The sequence below is a fragment of the Dermacentor andersoni genome, chromosome 3 (genome assembly GCF_023375885.2).
Source record: "Dermacentor andersoni chromosome 3, qqDerAnde1_hic_scaffold, whole genome shotgun sequence".
Classification (NCBI taxonomy): Eukaryota; Metazoa; Arthropoda; class Arachnida; order Ixodida; family Ixodidae; genus Dermacentor; species Dermacentor andersoni.
Genome location: NC_092816.1, coordinates 108,643,531 through 108,662,812, shown reverse-complemented (window position 1 = coordinate 108,662,812; position 19,282 = coordinate 108,643,531). Strand labels below are relative to the sequence as shown.

Here is a 19,282-nt window from a genome sequence, read left to right as displayed (position 1 = left end):
GTATGTGCGAGTGAAAACGTACGAGGGGGAACCAACGATCGCGGCCCAATCTCGCTCACGAAAGGGAGGAAAGCGGGGAGGCAGCGCGCCGTCTTCCGTCGCGCGGAAGGCTCCGAGGCCAGGTAGAGAGGAGAGTGCGTTCTACTCTGGGCGGCGCGGGCGTCCGCGCTGGCCCGGGCCACTATATCTTGAAAGCCATCTGCGACGGAGACACAGTCCACGGCAGGCTTTATTTTCGCGACTTAGTTCGCGTTGATGCGAGACGCAGCACGAAGTTCTCTCGCTGTTGCTGCCGCGCTTCCTCACTTCTGCGTTCTTACAGTGAATTTCCGCGGTCATAGAGTTAGATGTGTTCATGTGTGTTAGTGCGCGCGTGAAACAATGCTTGTTAATTTAGTTGGTATAGCTATGTTTATAACTTTACAAGGCCGATAGAGGGCCGTGTAAACTTCATGTAAATTTCGTGTAAATGGAGGGCCATGTAAATTTTCAGGAGAGTCACTTCACGAAAGATGAGCAAGAAGATGTTCCCACGACCACCTGAACAAGGTCAGTTGTCTGCTTCATCGCTCACTTTTGGGCGACGTGCCTTTGGAAGCTCGGACCATCTCGATTCCTGGGAGAGCTCAACGCCAGAAGCCATGGACTCTGACGGCGAGTACACCGTAGTCATGGGCCGTCATATGAAGAAGGTGAGCCGTATATCGACTGAGTCTACTTCATCGAATCAGAGTGAGCAGGAATCCTTCATAGTTTTTTGCGTGCCGCTCTCGACGTCACACAGCATGAACTCCCTCAGCAGGCAGTTTCTAACCGAATATATTTAAAGCGTGGCCCCTGGGCAAATCAACGAGATCAGGATCAACGTTCGCAAGGGCATCCTGGCAATAGATGTGAAAAATTCCGCAATACTGGAGAAGGTAAAGATCATTCCACAGTCAACCACAATCCCTGTCCGCTTCTCTATTGCTTACCGGAAGGAGACAACGACTGGTGTGATTTCCTACGTGGAGCTTGACATCAAGCATGCGGACCTCAAGAGCCTTTTGAGGTCATCGGTGCGCATTCTTGAGATTCACCGCTTGGGGAACTCCCGATGTATCAAGTTTATATTTGCTTTTTCGACATTACCAGCGTCTGTCAAAGTGGGCTACGTGATACACCGTGTACGACCATTTGTTCGGAGGCCTGTTCAGTGCCGGAAATGTCTAAAGATAGGACACGTGAGCGTTGTTTGTAGAAGTAAAGCCAACTGCTCGCGTTGCGGCGGAGATCATAATACCACCGACTGTGATACGTCTTCATTTAAATGTCCCAACTGTACTGGCTCTCACGAAGCGGCACCGAAGGAATGCCGAAAGATGAAACAAGAAGTTTGTATTCTTCGAAAAATGGCAAGAGACCAATCTTCACGTAAAGACACTGCTCAATCTGTTCGCCAAAGTGACCAAGGCTCGCGAAAGAAGTGCCACAAAGCCATTTCAAAAGAACGACATAGCGGGGCACAGGCGCCACGACCAGCTCTCTCTGTGCGTGCATCGACGACGGTAACGGCGCCTACTGCTAATTCACGATCAATGGCAGCGAGCGGCAAACATTCACCTCCACCGGCTGATACTTACACGGAATAGCTTTTACTGCCATCTAGGCCCACGGCCATGCCAGCGGGCCCTAGCGGTCCTCTGCGCCATGAAGCCAAGAATGATAGGGCCAATGAAACCGGTGGCACTACGGGCAAGCAAGCAGATGGATACAATGAGAAGGAGAGCGTACAGGAAATGCTGTAGCACTTGGTGGAGTCAATGCGCGTGATTCTCGGTGGTCTCCAGAATCCGGCCGCTAAATGTGCCCTGCAGGTGCTCACTTTGCTGGAGCCGCTTATCGCAGTTCTTTACTTGCTATAAAGCTTTTGTTTGGCGCTTGTGCTGCTCACGTAGGGGAGTCCCACACACCAGCTTCGTCCTAGCACCTTTATGTTAACTTGAATTTGTGGCTACTGACCAGATACCGAACCAGATAGTGGCTTCATGAATGAGCTTTCTGAATGTTTATTATAAGAATGTTGAACTTGCTTTCACCGTTGCGCATCCCTCTTTCTATGCCATCATCATCCCTCATCACACCTTTATGTCCGTGTTCCCCCTCCCCCTCCGCAGAGTAGCAGGCTAGAGCGCGTTGCTCAGGCCGACCTCTCTGCTTTCATTCAAATAAATTGTTTCTCTCTCCACAGAGCCGATAAAATTATTATCCTTACTTCGTATAACTGTCGACTACTTTGCTGTGGCAATCGATACTTCGCCTTTCTTGCTAAATTGCGCCTTTTTTCAAGCCATTTTATTCTAGAGTGTTCAATAGGAAATCAGCAACTGGCTGCTGTAATGCTGAAAGCCAATGAATATTTCACTGGAAAAAAAGGAAGTCATCAAAATAATTGGGGACAAATATTTGGACAGGCAAGCTCGGCAGCGAACTTCACATCTGTCAGATTCCTTTGGATCAAAGAACTTTTTTCGATGTTTGCCAGTACTTGTCGACAGTTGAGTCAACATTTGTGTCAGTCGGGGCTTGAGCGCGCTGCCGGAGTCACTGCGAGGCTGATCGGTCAAGTCTGTTTAGCGAGTTTATTAGGACGCGCCATCACGTGTACCCTTATTTATCGCGTCGCCAGCTGCGCCCCGTACGTTTGCCGTGAGCGTGTGTGCGACGGCACCAGGTAATGTTCAGCTAACACGATGGCGAAAGTTGACGATCAGGTTCGCGATGTCAGTAGCATGACACAAGGCTATAACTTTGTAGCAATTGTACGAATGGGTGGATGTCTGATTTTCCCTTTATTAACGCTATAACGAGAGCTCGACGTTTCCCGTTTTAAAGCAAAACTTTGCCGCTTATTCCACGTTTTCTGCCATAGAGCTGTCTCACCGAGTTGGTGAGACAGCTCTCACCAACGCTTCATGTGTTTCGAAGCGTTGGGGAGTGCGTCTATTACGTCATCAATTCGCGGCAGCGGGTACACATCCTCCTTGGTAATCGCATTCAGTCACCTATAATCCACACAAAATCTTCACGAGCCATCTTTTTTCTTCACTAGGATGATAGGGGCGGCCCACGGGCTTGATAATTGAATGACATGTTTCGTCAGCATCTCTTGCACCTGGTCCGCAGTAATCTTGCGCTGTGATGAAGACCTTCAGTAAGGCTTCTGCCGTAGAGGATGTGGCGATCCTACGTCAATGCGATGGCGAGGACGCGAGGATGGAATAGTTGTATGCTGCTCATATTGAGAGTAGTCGAACACAGAAGCATACTGGGACAGCAGTTGCACGAAGGTGTCCCGTTCACGTGAAGAGAAGGACTTGCTGCCCATGGGCCCTATAACGTAAAACTATTTCAATATGTTTTTATTCCAAATTCCTGACGTCAAATTTGCGTAACCGCCGGCGCAAGCATCGGGCGGTCACCCACAGGGTTGTCTCAATAGACCAAGCAAATGCTCTCCTCGTTCATAGAAGGTCATTTTTGTTTCCTTGAAAAACGAATAACATTGCCTACACTGAGTGGCTTGTCTTATCGAATTAGGTCACGAGATGCGAGGAGTACGCTGAAGTGGAGAGGGATTCCATGGGGCCGAGCCACTGCGCTGAAAATCGATAACCGGCTGGAGAGGGTGGTGCCGGCGTCTGTGATTGGTCCGCTTTTGCCTTACTTAGTTTACGGTGGCTCGTCGACAATCGCGGTGGCATGCAACGGAAGCTTAAAAATGACGCTCAAACGGATCCTCAGCAAAGAAGAGTTGGCAGAACGAGGTCGTAAACGTGCCGATAGCGCTCGAAAACGTTACACGGCCACGCAAAATGCTTTATTACACGCAAATAAACCCATGCTCTCCGGCAGGTGCGAGTAGCCAGTGCCTGTGTGATCGGTGGCAGCCATCTTTTATTCCTTTCGGAACGGGACAGCCTGCGGCTATTCAGAAAAAAAAAAATCTGTTTTGTTCGGCATATTAATGCATCTTTAGCGCGCACACGTCACTTTGACGCGGTGAGCTTTTGTGGTTTTGTGACGTCGCGTGACAGGCAGGTGAAGTGGGTGCAGCCGGAAAGCTTTTGACCAATAGCCGAGGGATAATGGCGAAAAGGCGTCGATTAAGAAATAACTATTTTTCTTTTGTTCGGTGAAATCATGCTTAATCAGTGTGCACGTCATATCTGATAGAAAGCTATTGCGGTTTTCTTGACGCCGCGTGACAGACAGGTGAAGTGGGAATTAGAATAGAAAATCGGAATTGGAATCGCAGAATTGGAATAGAAAAGTTTGGAGGATTTAAGTTACAGTGCCCCAGGTGTAGAATTTTCTGCTCGTAAGGGCAGGCGGCTTGTCCTTCAGTGGAATCCTCGTCCCTGACGACCATCGATCAACGGCGCGTGACGTCGTCGAAGACAGCAATCTTCATGTGTTCGGGAACACGCACCGGGATTGTAGAACAATTTAATGCCCACAAAAACGTGATAGCATAGTTCACAGATACGGTACTACTAGGTACCAGTAGGTTTTTCTTCCCACAAGTATCGCCAAAGGGTTGCACCACGGCGTCAAATGAAGAGTCTGTACAAGATGCGATGACGAATTCCGGCGCTAAAGATCATGGAGGCAGCGTCACTCTCTCAGCAACGGCAAATGACTTTTGTCTAGCGGGTCGTTGATCGACGAGTTCAGATAAGAGATTGTGACAGGCATCGACTCCAAATTTTCGGCTATTTATCTAAAGCTCGCCGGCACCACAATTGACTGAAACCCCGCAGTTATGCAGAAAGTCTATTCCTAGTATAACATCGTGAGTGCAGAGTTCTAAAATCACAAACTCGGTTAAATCACACTTGTCCGTCAATAACACATTCACAGCGCAAACACCAAGGGGACGCATCATTTCCTTGCTTACTCAACGGAATTTAGCATGCGTGTCAAGGGAAAACATCACTTTGCGTTGAAGACAGTTCTTGAAAGAAAGGCTCATAACTGTTCTCATAGCCCCGGCGACCACCAGGTCATTGTGCATATACCAACATTTATCACTTCCACTTTGTTTATCAGCATTGTAACCGGTAGAAGTATCTGTGCCGTGTCGAGTCTGGCGACTTCACCTCCATCGGCCGCGCAGTCTAGTTTCCCGACGGTGGTGGTGGTGAGAATGAACGTCACCTCGGTGAAGGAGAACGACATTCATGAGAAGACGGTGGAGTGAAATTGCAGTTGCAGAGATTGCGTCTGAAACGGGTAAGACGCTGTGGTGATTCCGTCGTGGACTGTTGATGGGAAAGGTCATCGATGAAGGAAAGGAGCGTGGAGGCCAGGAATGGTTGAAGTCACAATGTTCGGCGCCATAAGGCGTTGGCTGTGCGCTCTGACAACCCAGCTGTGACATATGTGCTGTGACATCCCAGCTATAACACACGGGAGGCTGACGGCTAACGTTCGGGTAGGATGGGTATGTCCGTGGCTCCGGGTGCGCCGTTGCTGAACAACGGGCATATCTCTCACCACGCTCGTTGCCGGTTTCGCGGTGGTAGTTCTGTTGCGTTCTCATTGGCCTTCTCGAGCGGTACTCCTCGACAGTCGTGCAGAGATGGAAAGGGGAGCTGGTGGAAGATTGTACGGATGTTGACCATCGCGGAACTCGGTGTTCAATTTCATGCAACGATATAGCTCCTCTCTAACAATATGTCTGATGGTCGTCGTGAGATTGACTGATGGGATGTCGTCTTCAATGCTTGCAACAGTTGTTACCTTCGCTAGCCAGCCAAGCTTCGGGGGTATGCGGCACAGTTTGAGAGCCTCAAAGGTACGGCAATGACGTATTACGTCGGCGACTGAGCTATGGTGTTCTTTAGCAATGAGGAAGTTGTAAACGTCCTCTTCGATTCCCTTCAACAAATGACCGACTTTGTCCTCCTCTGACATACGAGGTCTAGCCGTACAGCATAGCTTGAGTGCGTTTTCGGTGTAGGCCGTGCACGTCTCGCCCGGAATTTGAGCTTTGGAGGACCGTTTGCTTTGCCTGCTTCTTCTCTGCGACAGAATCGCCGAAAGGCTCCTTGATTTCGTACGTGAAACGATCCTATGTTGCCAGAGTTTCCTCGTGGTTATCGAACTACACGAGCGCCGTGTCCACCAGAAAGAAGAGTACGCCTGAAAGTTGCCTTACGCTATTCCAACAGTAGTGCTTGCTCACACGTTTGTAGTCGCTAAGCCATTCTTCAACGTCCTCGCTGGGCTTCCCTCAGAATGTTCGAGGCTCTACAAAGTGTTGGCGCTGCCAAGGCCTAGCCATCGTTTGGGTCGAAGATGCCGCTGGTGCGGTGTGAGTGTTGCTTTCGGTGTGGGACATCTCAAACACCGGAAATAATGGAGGCAATCCAGCGATCCGGCAGCTTCGACGCACATCAGGTGTTTGGGGAACCGTGTCGTCCGTGTTGCGTGGTGGTCGGCGGTACCCCTCACCTCCACCGAAAACTGTTACGGATGGTCAATGTTTATGTAGAGATGAAGACCGGGATGGATGAGAGGTCGCCACGATGTCGCCCCCGAAATGTTGCCTTGTCTGCTACTCAGCTCTTCGCTACCAGTCTTCTCCAGGTTACAATATTAAACTTATTTTTTCAAGTTGGCGGAGCGCTTGAAATCTACTTCATTTCCGCCACCGTGGGCGGCCCGGTAGTGCACTATTTCCGAGATCGGCCTACGGATTTTCGCACATGCAGAAAAAAAATTTACGGAACCCTAGCCATAAACGGCTTGGCCGTAGAAAGAAAAAAAAGGAAGACGCATCATGGACAACAACAGTACATCATGGACAGTATAGTACGTGAGCCAATAGGGTAACAAGCTGTCATAAAAGAATTGTGCAGAGCCCACGCACTGTGGGAATCAATGTAAGCGAAACTTTCCGTCCTGGATGCTTTGATTGACGAGAATTAGCGGTGATGTTGACGGCTAAACCTTAATTTCTTCAACGTTTAGTGTAAGACGAGAGTGGTGAGTTGATCTTAAGCGTTACCTTGCGTGCACCACTGCTGTTTGTCTCCGTAGTACACAAAACACACAGGGAGAGGTGTTTGCTAGAGCCATTGTTGTGCACCATATTTTATAACCTCTGAGAGGGTAGAACATTGTCATTTCCTCACATGGCACATGGCAGTGTGGCAGAAGTACTAAACTTGAATTGGATTATGGGGCTGTACGTGCCAAAATCACAATCGCATAATGAGGCAAGCCGTAGTGGCGGACTCCGGATTAATTTTAACACAGTGATGTTCTTTAACGTGTCCCAAAATCTAACTGCACGTGCGTTTTCTATTTCGCGTCCATCGAAATGCGGATGCCGCCATTGAGATCAAATCCATGACGTCTAGCCATGCTATAGCCGCAAAGCTTACACGGCGGGCACAGAAGTGTTGAATTAACTTTTAACCAGCATTTCAATGTTCCTATCTAGTCCAGGATACCAAAAGAACGCTCGCACTGTGCGCTTTATGGCACTGATACCGGGGTGACTTTCGTGCAGTTTCTTTAGCATGCATCGTCGCGGCGCCTCTGGCAGCACTATTAGATGGCCCCAGTAAAGCTGAACGTGACAGGCCGTGAGCTCGTTACGGCGAGAGAAGTTCGGCGTCAAGTGTTGCTGTGCTGCCGATAAGTGCCACGCGAGCCGCGTGCGATCCACCCCTGATTTGATGCAAGGTATCGTCCGATCGGCTCAGGTCCGCTAATTGCCGAGTGGAAAGGGTCATGGAATTTAGGCCCCACGTATAAAGCACGTATTTCATCGGTTCTTGCCCTCCTCGGTCACCTAAGCACAGTAATGGTAGGCGACTGAGAGCGTCTGCGTTAGCATTTAGCTGTCCTTGGCGGTATTCGAGGTCATAACGGTAAGCCGAGAGTAGCAATGCCCCCCGTTGAATTCTGCTGCGGCCATGTGCGGAATCGGCCTCTCCGGGTGAAACAGTCCTGTCAGCGGCTTGTGATCCGTCACCAGAGTAAAATGCTTCGCCAAAAAGTAATCTCTAAACTTAGTAACGCCGAACACCAAGCCCAAAGCTTCTTTTTCCAATTGCGAATAATTCCGCTCAGCAGGTGTCAGTGCTCTCGAACGGAACGATATGGGATAGTCTGTGTTCCCAATTCGGTGTGACAGCACCGCGTCAACTCCAACTGGCGAGGCATCGCATTCAAGCTGCAACGGCTTTTCGGGGTCGTAGTGCACAAGTAGTTCCGCTGCCACCATAGCGCGCTTGGCTATCTGGAAGGCTTTCTCGTGTTTGGATTTCCATTGCCATCGTACTCCTTTAGCCAGCAGCCTATAGAGTGGAACTGACGTGGTTGCAAGGTTAGGCAAACACTTGGTGTAATAAGTGAGCAATCACAAAAAGGATTTTAGCTGGCTCACCGTCTGCGGTCTTGGTGCGTCGGTGATGGCTTCCATATTCTCATAGAGGGGTAGGCCAGTTGCATCGAACTTGTGGCCCAAGAACGAAACTTGCTCCTCGCGGAACCTGCATTTGTCATGGGTAAACTTGAGTCCATTGTCGCGCAGCCACTCGAGGACTTGCCGGAGAGTTGAGTTGTCGTTCTGCTTTTCGGGTATAATGATGTCATCCAACTACATCTTGACGCGAGGGAGGCCTTGCAGAACGGATTCGAGGCGGCGCTGGAACAAAGCCGGAGCCGATACAATGCCAAACGCGAGGCGGTTGTACGCAAACAACCCTATGTGTGTGTTGAACACGGCCATTTATCATCCCTCGTCGTCCAGTGGAAATTGATTATACGCATGCCGAAAATTCAAAGTGGTGAACAACTCCCCCCGTACAAAGATGCGAAGATGTCCTCAATTTTCAGCAAAGGGTACTGTTCCAGATGTGTCGCCTGATTCATGGTTAGCTTGAGGTCGCCGCAGTCTAATATCACCGTTTCGCTTCACTACGGGCACCACGGGCGTAGCCTACTCGGAAACTCTCACTGGTGAATGCACTCCCTCCTGTACTTGGTGGTCCACTTCAACAGACACCATTTCCCGAAGCGCGTACGGCACTGGTCGAGCCTTGAGAAAGCGTGGTACAGTGACCTCCTTTTTGTGTAGTTTCACGGGCGGCCCCTTGCAACACCTCAACTTCTTCTCGAAAATGTGTGGAAATTTAGCCAAAAGTTTCGCTGTCACTGCGTCGCAGTGAAACAAATTTACGCTCTGCTGCACGAATTCTTCAAGTAGCGCCATGCCAGCTTTCCGGAAGGCTTGGATGGTGTTCCGGCCGCACAACAGAGGCCCTTCGCAATCCACTACCATCAGCGAGCTGTCCACTTGCGTGTTAACACATTAGACTTTCATGGCCACTCGGCCAAGGACTGGCTGAGGCCCCAGGAAGCATGTCAGGTGCAGTGAACTCTTCTTCAGCGTCGGCCACCATACGCGATCGTTTTCGAATACCGTCCTAGGAATTACGCTGATAGTGGACTCTGTATCCACCAGCATGCGCAGTTTCCGGCCTTTCCAGATGAAATCCCTTTCGAATGGCCGTGCGGACTCGTTACTACTGCACCTGTCAGCCACCAAAGCTAGAGCATTTCTTCTCCACTTTCGTCACTGCCGTCTAGCTCCTTCACAGCGTACGTTCCTGAGGGGTTAGCGCGACCACTGGAGCATATCCATGCAAGGTGTCCCTTCCTGCCGCACTCGTAGCACGTCGCTTTCTTGTGGCTGCACACTTCCGAAACATGGTTCGAGCCACATCTCCGGCATTGAGGAGCCTCCGTCATGGATCCATGCCCGCGTCCGGACTTCTGCGGATTGACCCTGTGCTTATGTATGAAATTGGCAGCACCGTTGTCGTTAAAGCTATTCTCTTGCATTTCCCGGACATTCGTTTCTGCAGTTTCCGCTGCTAGAGCAACAGCTTCTGCCTCCGCCAAGCTCAACTTCTTTCACGTCATGTGTCGTCGAGCTTGATCATCACAGATTCCGCAAACTATCCAATCCCGCAACATGCGATCGAAAAACTTATCGAAACTGCAATGTTTTGCGAGACGTCTCAGGTCGGTTATGTAGTCCCGTACCTTTTCGCCTTCTGCTTGGTTCCGCAGGAAAAACGCATAGCTGGCTGCTATGTCATTGACTTGGGAATCGAAGTGGTTGTCCAGGTGCTGTACGACGGCCTCATAGCTCAGGTGGTTCACCGATTCTGACTGGCACTGGCCTTAAAGTACGCGGACTACATTGTCACTTAGTGCTGACAGAAGAAGCTCACGTTGTGTCCCTGGATCTGTGATGCTGCGGCCCTCAAAGAAGGCTTCCAAACGGACCCGGTGTGTTCCAATTAGTGGTCGTGTCGTCGATCTCAGGTGGCCTGGCTGTCACCGTGCAGCCGGTCCCAAATCATTCTTTATTGCTTGGTGTTACTAGCTTTATAACGAAACAGAAAGTGGTCATATGACTGGACCTGATAAGCAAGAGTGCGACACGTGTAATCCGTCTTGCTTATGATATACATCAGCATGCGGGCTTGATAACACTACAGCACACGTAATCAAAACAACTACAAGACGAAAATAAATATGCAATAAAACACTGCGCTGATAGCAAACAACATAAGCGCTCAAACAAGCTTGTATGAAACTCCGTGGGCATCTACATCGGAGGCATGGGGCAGTACCCAGATAACAACACAGCTGGAAAACAGCACGAACTTACTACGACAGGCTAGAACAAGGCATTCTGTATACATATACATGAAAATACGTGGCACTTAAAAAACAAAAACCATGCATCGCAGTAGCTTGAGGAAAATGCATTGTTACAAATGAAGATCTGTAGAGGAAACGAAATATCGCACTGCAGTAGTGCATGAGGCACCTCTGAACAAGAAAACACCACAGGGCATTGATAGTACGATTTTCTACCCTGTTGTAGGATTCCATATCCTGGTCATTCCGTGAGCAACTTGGTGACGTTAGTGCAGCGCTCAAGACATGTGGTGTGGTGAGGAATATGTTTATAAACTTGTCATGAACTAGTCAACTTATTTTCATCTTCTTCGGAAAGTGCATTAAGAACACCGTGTATTAATTTCTGCCCAGTGAAGCAGACCTCGCTAGATATCGATCGCTTCTCGCGTGCTTACACAGAAGGAGTAACCTTACGGAGCAGGAGTGACCCAGAGATTAAGATGTGATTAGAGCAGAGCGCAGATTAAAGATGATATCCTTTTAAAGCGAAGCTTACATTGCCCGTTCCTTCGACTTTTCCACTGCTGCTGTCGCTGTCTTGCATGGCGCGTCGGGAGATGGTTCAGAGCGTGCATATGCATAGTAGGAGGATGACAGAGATGAAATGCGACGCGAGAAACTCTTTTGTATCTTTGCATCGCATCCCCAAAATGCGCTTTGTAACTACCTGTGCGTAAACGTAATACCCTTTTGACAGCTGTAGTTATCCGTGGCCCCTCGCAAAAGCATCGCAGGAACTTCAGAGCTTACCTGTGTATTGACAAGTGACAGTCCAGAGCGGAAGTAGATAGAATAGCAGAAATAACACAGGCTATCGAAGGATTCGTCGATGCCCAAGAAAAAATCGTTGTGCTTCGTCGGAAGGGGAAGTTAGGGCTTCAAATGGTTTTAGATGGTCACTAAACTTCGTGAAAAAGATGGAGCTTAACCTGTGCGATCGCCTCAGCCACTCAGTTCATCATAACTTTGGCCTCAGCACCTTCAGCATCAACGAAATTGCTGCAAAAGAGCACGCCTCAAATTCACTGTTCAGAGTGGAAAGCTAAGTGCTATTTAGAGGACAGTGCTTCAGCAAAACACCATGTACTGAAGTCATTTACCTAATAAAGAAATTACGAGCTCACTGGTTCTTGTGACAGACTTGCAATTTTCAGGATAGTCTAACGCTGAAGTAGCCCTTATGGAATCTAACATCCTAAGTGCGTCACGAAGGTGTCAGCATGGAGATCGCTTTACTAGTAAGAAGTGTGGCCGCAATGGTGATATGGTCTTATCTATTCAATCAAATTTGGCCAAGTATTAATAGCCGGCCATCGCTCCAGTTGGAAACGTCCAACAAACCGATATCATAGTGAATACACAGCGAGTAGTCGTGATGCTTCCTGGTGAACGACGATGAGCCATTCTTCAGATCTGTTATAAAGTAGCCCGGACATATAAGGCTTCTCTCCGGTAAGCTCACAAGAGTTTCAGTAGTTCAGAACGGTATAATTGGAAGGATACCTGGAATTAATTTTGAAGTACAGGTAATTTCGCTAATGCCGTACTTCGACTAAAGGTATGGCGTGTGGGCACATTTTTATGTATTTTAAGTAAACTCATCAGTGGGTTACAGTAGTTCATTTCACAGCGCTATTAAGCACCAACAATCTGAAGCTGACTCCCAATGACAACAATAATGCAGCTTACAATGAGCCTGCGATGTGCGTTGCTCATGCTAGACCCTAGTTATTTCGTTCAATTTTCTTAAGGTCCCTTGCCAGAACATCGCCCTCGATTAATAGTTATAGCGGTATGTTTTTGTGAGATATCTGTGCTGTGCGACTTGTTCACCCTTGGGATATTTCCAACAGTAGTGAGTTCGAGACCGCTTCCGCAGGCACACCAGAGCATCCGCTCAAAATGTTGTCTAACCTGGTAAACGCGTTTTCGAGTTGCCATCAGGACTTATAGTAAGGCGAGAGAAACGTTTTCCCGGAGCTACGTGATGCAATACTGTTTTTACTTTGTAAGCTGTACTCCAGACATCATATACGCTGTCATGATTGGGGGCTCAATCCCATCGCTCGTGATCCGTTGTCAAGATTGGTGTCCAGCATGAATTAGAAGGTAGCTGGCCCATGCCGTCGTCCAACTTATCCACTCTGAGGACGTTGATGAAGGGAAGGACTGCTTCTCATCGAGAACGAGCAATAAGGGTTTATTTACAGTATTTACATGCAGTTCATCAGTCTAGCACGACTTCGAGAGAAAGTACGTCAGTCTAACACGATTGCTTGCGAGAGTGTCTCAGTCCAACATGACTGCTTAAGAGAAGTGTGTCGAGCATCTGCACAACAGCGGCTTATAAACACTCGGTCCCCCCTTGATTCCAAGGAGACGGATACGTTCATCCAGTCATTGTAAACACGCCGCCTCTCCCCGGTACGGCTTACAGACACACACACACACACACACACACACACACACACACACACACACACACACACACGCACGCACGCACGCACGCACGCACGCACGCACACGCACACGCACACGCACACACACACACACACACACACACACACACACGCACACGCACACACACACACACACACACACACACACACACAAGTGCGCGGTCCGGAGCCGACGTCAGAGGGGCTTCGTAGAACTCGGAGCAGACCGGGTAGCGCGCCCGGGTAGCCATTGTCCTGCGTCTTGGCCGGCGCGTGGGAAGGGGTCCCCGACGACGCCCCAGTGGCAACTCCCCTGCTCGAGGCCGACCCGGTTGGCGGTGTCGTGTTGCGGCACAAAGCATGCTTCATCGAACTCATTCAGTCCTAATCACGTCGAGGCCGTTTAGTTACAATGGCGATGAGGTGACGCCGTGGCTAGAGGTTTGCGGCGGCGCTTCAGGAAAAGATGACGCCTGTTGGCGCAACCGGCAGGCAAAACTTGCACGTCATCGGGCCGTTCTTAACAACGCATGAAAAGTCGTTTCATGCGACAAGGCCTCTCATCCTTTTTTGCCCTCTAACTAGCACGTATGGGTATTAAGACAAGTGTACATAGCTTAACAGACCGCACAGAATATGTAAACACGCAACCGCTACAGATGAATCAATATTTTATAAAGGTAAAGTACATAAATCTGGACGCGAAATATACATATCGACATATTGTTGTTTATTTTGCATTCGTTTATACATAAGTTTTCATATAATTTCTTCAAATACGCTTTGCACCAAATACCGTATTCCCACTATGCTTTTTCTTTAAGGACGGCACCGTCTGAACATTCACTTAGCTTTGCGCTAATCTCGCAGTGGCAACGTTGCCGAAAAACTTTATTTACCTGAAGGCTTCATGTACACATTACGAGTAGACGTAATGTAAAAAACCAACGGGAGCAGAACTTCATGGTGATTTTCTGACAGACTCGTGGTAACAGAGCTGTTTGTCGGCTCCACTCGAAGGTTGGTACTTGTGCTCGAGCGCGGACCGCCATAACTGTTTACTCAACTGCAGCTGAGCAGAGGTTGATATCCATAGCAGCCTATTCTGGTAGGCCGGGCACCCCACGGATAAGGTTTGAGGAATAACTTCTTTTGAAGCAATGCTAATTTTTTTTTCTTTCGTGACGTCCATAGCCTACTTCGTCCAAAATTGATGACTGCTAATGAAGGCTTTGACAACGCTTGCCGGCTTCTTTCTGAACTTTTTGACCACAGAAATTTTTTTAGCATCGCATACCCCTGTCATGGTATAAACTTTTTAATGACATCTATTTTTATTCCAGCACCCCTAAAATCATGCGCATGAGGGCCAGGACCACAAAGAGCTGAGCGATTAGGTCAATTAACATTGTGTTGAGACATAAATTCTTATCTCACTTAAAAATAAATTTACGAATCTTCAGATACTCAAATCGGAAATTTGGTAGTGAAAATGCAATGCTTTTGGTAGAGACAAAATGCAGTGCTGGGTAAACTTGCTGTGTTATTAAGGTCTTTAATGGTTGGATTAGCACACTAACATGCTCACTAGAATGAAAATTTCCTTCGCAGAACTGGAGTTCCTGCGGTGTTGAACAACACCCACAAAGTTCTGCAGTTAATGTTGTCTATGCTCTCAGAACATGGAGACTGCAGGGCAAGCATGATTTTCTGTAGTGTAGGAACCTGGTACACACATCCCAGACTGTTCCCGAAGGCTGCCATAAATCTGTGTCATGGTTTGCAATTTTATCTGCGTGATACATGCGGCCCCAATGCGCGTGTGCATTTTGAGCGATGAAGACACTTATGCTCTTCTTTGGATCAGGAGTGCTCATGTAGACTCTGTGAATGCAGTTGAGTATGTGTTTCGTAGCTTCAGTTTGGAGTTTCCCGTGTTGAGGACCTGGGTTCAACAAGTGTTGCAGTGTCGCCTTTCAGACATTTTTATGAAAATCCGTATCTGGCTTCACTGAGGTACTAACGTGTAATACACAAAAGAAGATAATGAAGATTGTACGTATCCCGCTAAGGGAGCAGGCAAGATCCGGCTTCTCCAGCTTTAACTCAAGTTATCATTTCTTGAGTGGTTCTCCACTTCCAGCTACAGGGTGACCTCCAGGCCACTGCGTTGGAAGTGTGTCAAGTTGGTAGATGATAGTTCGAAGAGGATACGGATAACTAAGGCAGGACCCCCTCCTTCCTTGCTTCTGCTTAAAGCGACGACTGCTAGCTCACGAGCATGGGCTGTTCAAGACCGCGAGAGTTCAACGTTGTCCCGTTCGGCACTGTGCTGCACGGGTAATACTGCACTGGCAAGCCCGCTGTGGAAAAGCAGCCAGCCGTTGATTATTCACCTGAAAGAAAAATAGTGGGGGGAAAATCAAGATAAATCTACCGAATGCCTTGCTGCTCAGGGAGCTTCGTGCATCTGTCATTGTTGCACGTGAGAAGGCGCTCCTCGATTTCGCTCAGAACTTGTCGGCAGATGAATAAACAGTCGTAGCAATCCACGCTTGAGTGGGCTGCTGGTCTCGCAGTGGCGCTGATCGGCAACATTCTCTTAACGGGTTTGTTAAGGCACATTGTCATGAAGTACGTGCCGTGCTTGCTCGTAGTGATCGCGTTATCAGCGGCACCCCCTACGTCTGGTGTGAATGTGTGTGCGAGACCACCAGGTAAGGTCTGCTTATAAGACGACGGCTACAGTCGACATTTGGCGTTACGGTGTGAGCTGCATAACATTTGTTGATGCATTTAATAAAGTTCATTGTTCCTTCTTGTAACACATGGAGGCAAGAAGTAAAGCCATTGATAGGCTGAGCCCGGAAGTCCATGCCCTTTATTAAGAATTTATCATTGGTTGCATTGTAAATCAACTCTTGAAACAACTACCGGCTCGGATATTAGTCATGTGTTTTCTAATGAAATTCTCCTACTTTGGAAAGAGAACGAGAGCTGTTTATTTTGCAGGCTTTGCACGACGCAGTATCCCACACCATGTTAACGGTAAAAACAAGCACAAAAAACCCACGAGCTTTACATTCCATAACAAAAACGTGCTTGTTTACCTTACCACCTTCTGGGAAAATGGAAAAGAAAATGCGGTGATTACCACCTTTTCGTTAACAGCATTCAGGTTCAGCATTATCATAAGAATATTGCGGCCTTTAAAGGGATCCATGCATTCAAAGCTGAAAGCACGCAAGTTCACAGCACTACTAACTATTTGGTATGAGCTAGTTGGTGTATCCTTAGAGCTAAGCCGAAGGAGCACCGCTTCCAATTGTCCGAATACTATGAAAAAGCATGTTCGGTCATAGTGCACCAGCAATCATAAAACTAGGTTCACTGTAGAAGTGCTTCTTGCTGGGCCATTTGGTTCATAATGACAGTTGAGAAAAAGCAGCGAAAAAATGTGATGGAAACATGATGGAAAGAAGAGACACCAATACGGTGGCCTAGAAATTGACATATATTACAACGAAGCTGTACATGGCTCATTCCCAGCCGATCGATGTCCGTAGACCAAAAACCGTGGGCAGATTCTGAAGGTAGTACAATACCGGTGGAGTGCAATTGGTTGAGGTGAAGCAGGGTTCAAGCACTCCACCAACTTGCAAAAATAAGTTTATAATCTTGGGTTCAAGTAGAATGCGTATCAGATATTAAGTTGTTAAGAACAGATGCTACACTTTGACCCGCGTCGGCCATGTCTACATTCGCACACCTTCTCTTTGTCGGTGTTGCAAGCGCTTGCGTATGTCCTTTCCTTTCCTTCCGGTCCCGTGGTGGCGTTCCCGACGGAATGTCACGTGTGTATAGTTTTCTCTGGTTCCTTGAAGTTCCATAAAGTGGTACATAGTCACACTGAGGACAGTGAAAAGCCAGGTGGCCAGCTCATTGAAGATAAGTCAACGCACTATGCTCGTGGGTGTGGTGAAACGGGTGTGTTCAATCTTCAGAACGAATATGTTGTCAGCGCCGAAGCGTTTCTTGAGCTGCTGACTATGCATTTATCGTCGACTACAGTCCAATTTCGAGACAACGACTTTATTCAGAAACAAGGCGTCTGTATTGGTTCCTCTATGGCCCCTGAGTTATGCAAGATATTTTTGTCTAAGTTTGTCCAAAGGTTTTAGGAAGTCATAGCCAACGACAATAGAGTGCTTCGCACGTTCTGCTACGTGGATGCCTTTTTGATTATGTTGCGGTTGTTGCCGTCTGACTATATGGAAAATGTGGCCGAAGTCATTTTAACGGATATAAATATGTGTTCTCACACCATGAATTTTACGTATACCGTTGAACTGCCTGAAAGAAAGCATTAGGTTTTTACAACTAACACTAACTTTTGGAGAAGACAGCCACGTTTACTGGATTTACTTCTCTAGGATGGATAACACTTTCCTAGCGTTCAGACACGTCCTGGGGGGGGGGCGGCTTTCCCCCTCCCCAAAATTAGGCAGCATAACTTCACCCCTTCCCTCCCCCGACGCCGCCACTCCTTGACTTGAGACTTGACATTTCAGACTTGACATCTATTCGGTGGTCCACATTTTGTCGCATTTCTCACTGCTTTTGGATGGTGGTAGTTATCGGCCCGTTCTGGGGTATGAAAGCAAGTTTTCTCATAGATTCAGTGCCCGCGCGAACAACTCGAGATGCGTTCAGTTGTCAGCATCCATTGCAATGGTCGCGCGCATTGCTCTTGCTTCGTTAGTTCAACCTATTTTGTTTAGACTGATCCAGGGACGAAGAAAGGGATTCAGTTCCTAGGCAGCTGGTGTATATGTTAGTGAAACGAGTTGCAGCCGCAGAAAATGCCAGTTGTGTTTACCTTTTCCCATAGCTTCATTATTTCCTCTAGTGACGGCTCGCCGCGACGCTGGTAGACCGTCGGAACCATATACACGTGATGTGGGTTACATAAGGTGGAAATGAAAATTAAGCGAAACAGTGTCCTTCATCAAACCCTGCAATAACTGTTAAACCCATAAGCAATATGAATGTGACCCGTTACCTGGTCTGGTTTCACCATAATTGTACGGCACGTTTCGCGAAACATCGCCATACGGAAACAAGAGCAACAGGGAGTTGTGAAATTAAGCAATCTGCAAAGAGAGAGAGCCCAGGCAACAGCGAAACAGAAAGAAAAAACAAAAATTAACAAATTTAACCGCTGTTTGCGACATCTTTTTATTCGAAAAGGAAGTAGAGAAAACGCTGCCGGATGTGGATAATGATTTCGTGTGTTTTAAATGACGCTTCTGCAGTTATCAGTCCAGTCGCCTGACGTGGCCACTTCTCTGCTGTGTTTATGTGGGTGCTTTTCTAACCTTCCACTCTGGGCGCAGTACCTCTAGAACTGCAGGGTCCTGCGCTCCCTGTGGTTGTACAGGACTGGCGGCCACGCATCGTTACGCAGCTTCCCAAATAAGAACCCGAGTCGCTTTTGGCACTTCACTCGGTAGAGCCATGAACGAGGAATCTAAAAGAATTGTGATTGTATACCGCGAATATCTATTTCTGTATAATTCTTCCAAAGCTAATTCAAGAAACGCTACTAGAAATCGGCATTTTACACTTTCGCTCGTTTACTCGTTATTAGCAGCGTTCTTCCTGCGCGAGTCCATTTGATGTGGTTCCTTGTTTGTCAAGAAAAGAAGAGGTGTATCTCACAGGCGTACCCGTGAGATAAACCTTATTTCGTTTAGCTTTTGTGGGTTTGGGTGCCTTTATGGCGAACGGCGGCCATTATTCACAATTGTACTAGTAAAGGTACCCCCTCCCTTCTATTGCATAGAAAAGTTACCTTGAGTTGCCCTGGGTATATCTTGGGTACGTGCCCGCTATTGTTTGAATAAGCCATTCTATGTTGATAAAAAGAAGTATAGCCATATTATGTTTTCGGTGTGTACTACGAAAAAGTCTTGTCACATCATCCAGGAAAGCCTTGACCATCAAGTTCAGAGGCTAACTGCAGCAGGTTTTTCGGTACAAGTACCTAAGGCTGTAGCGGTATGCCT

General features: G+C 47.9%; 1 pseudogene; it reads right to left on the bottom strand.

The window, feature by feature from the left end:
• Nucleotides 1–16,785: 16,785 nt before the first annotated feature.
• LOC126540506 (U2 spliceosomal RNA) lies at nt 16,786–16,967 on the bottom strand (annotated as a pseudogene).
• Nucleotides 16,968–19,282: the final 2,315 nt, after the last annotated feature.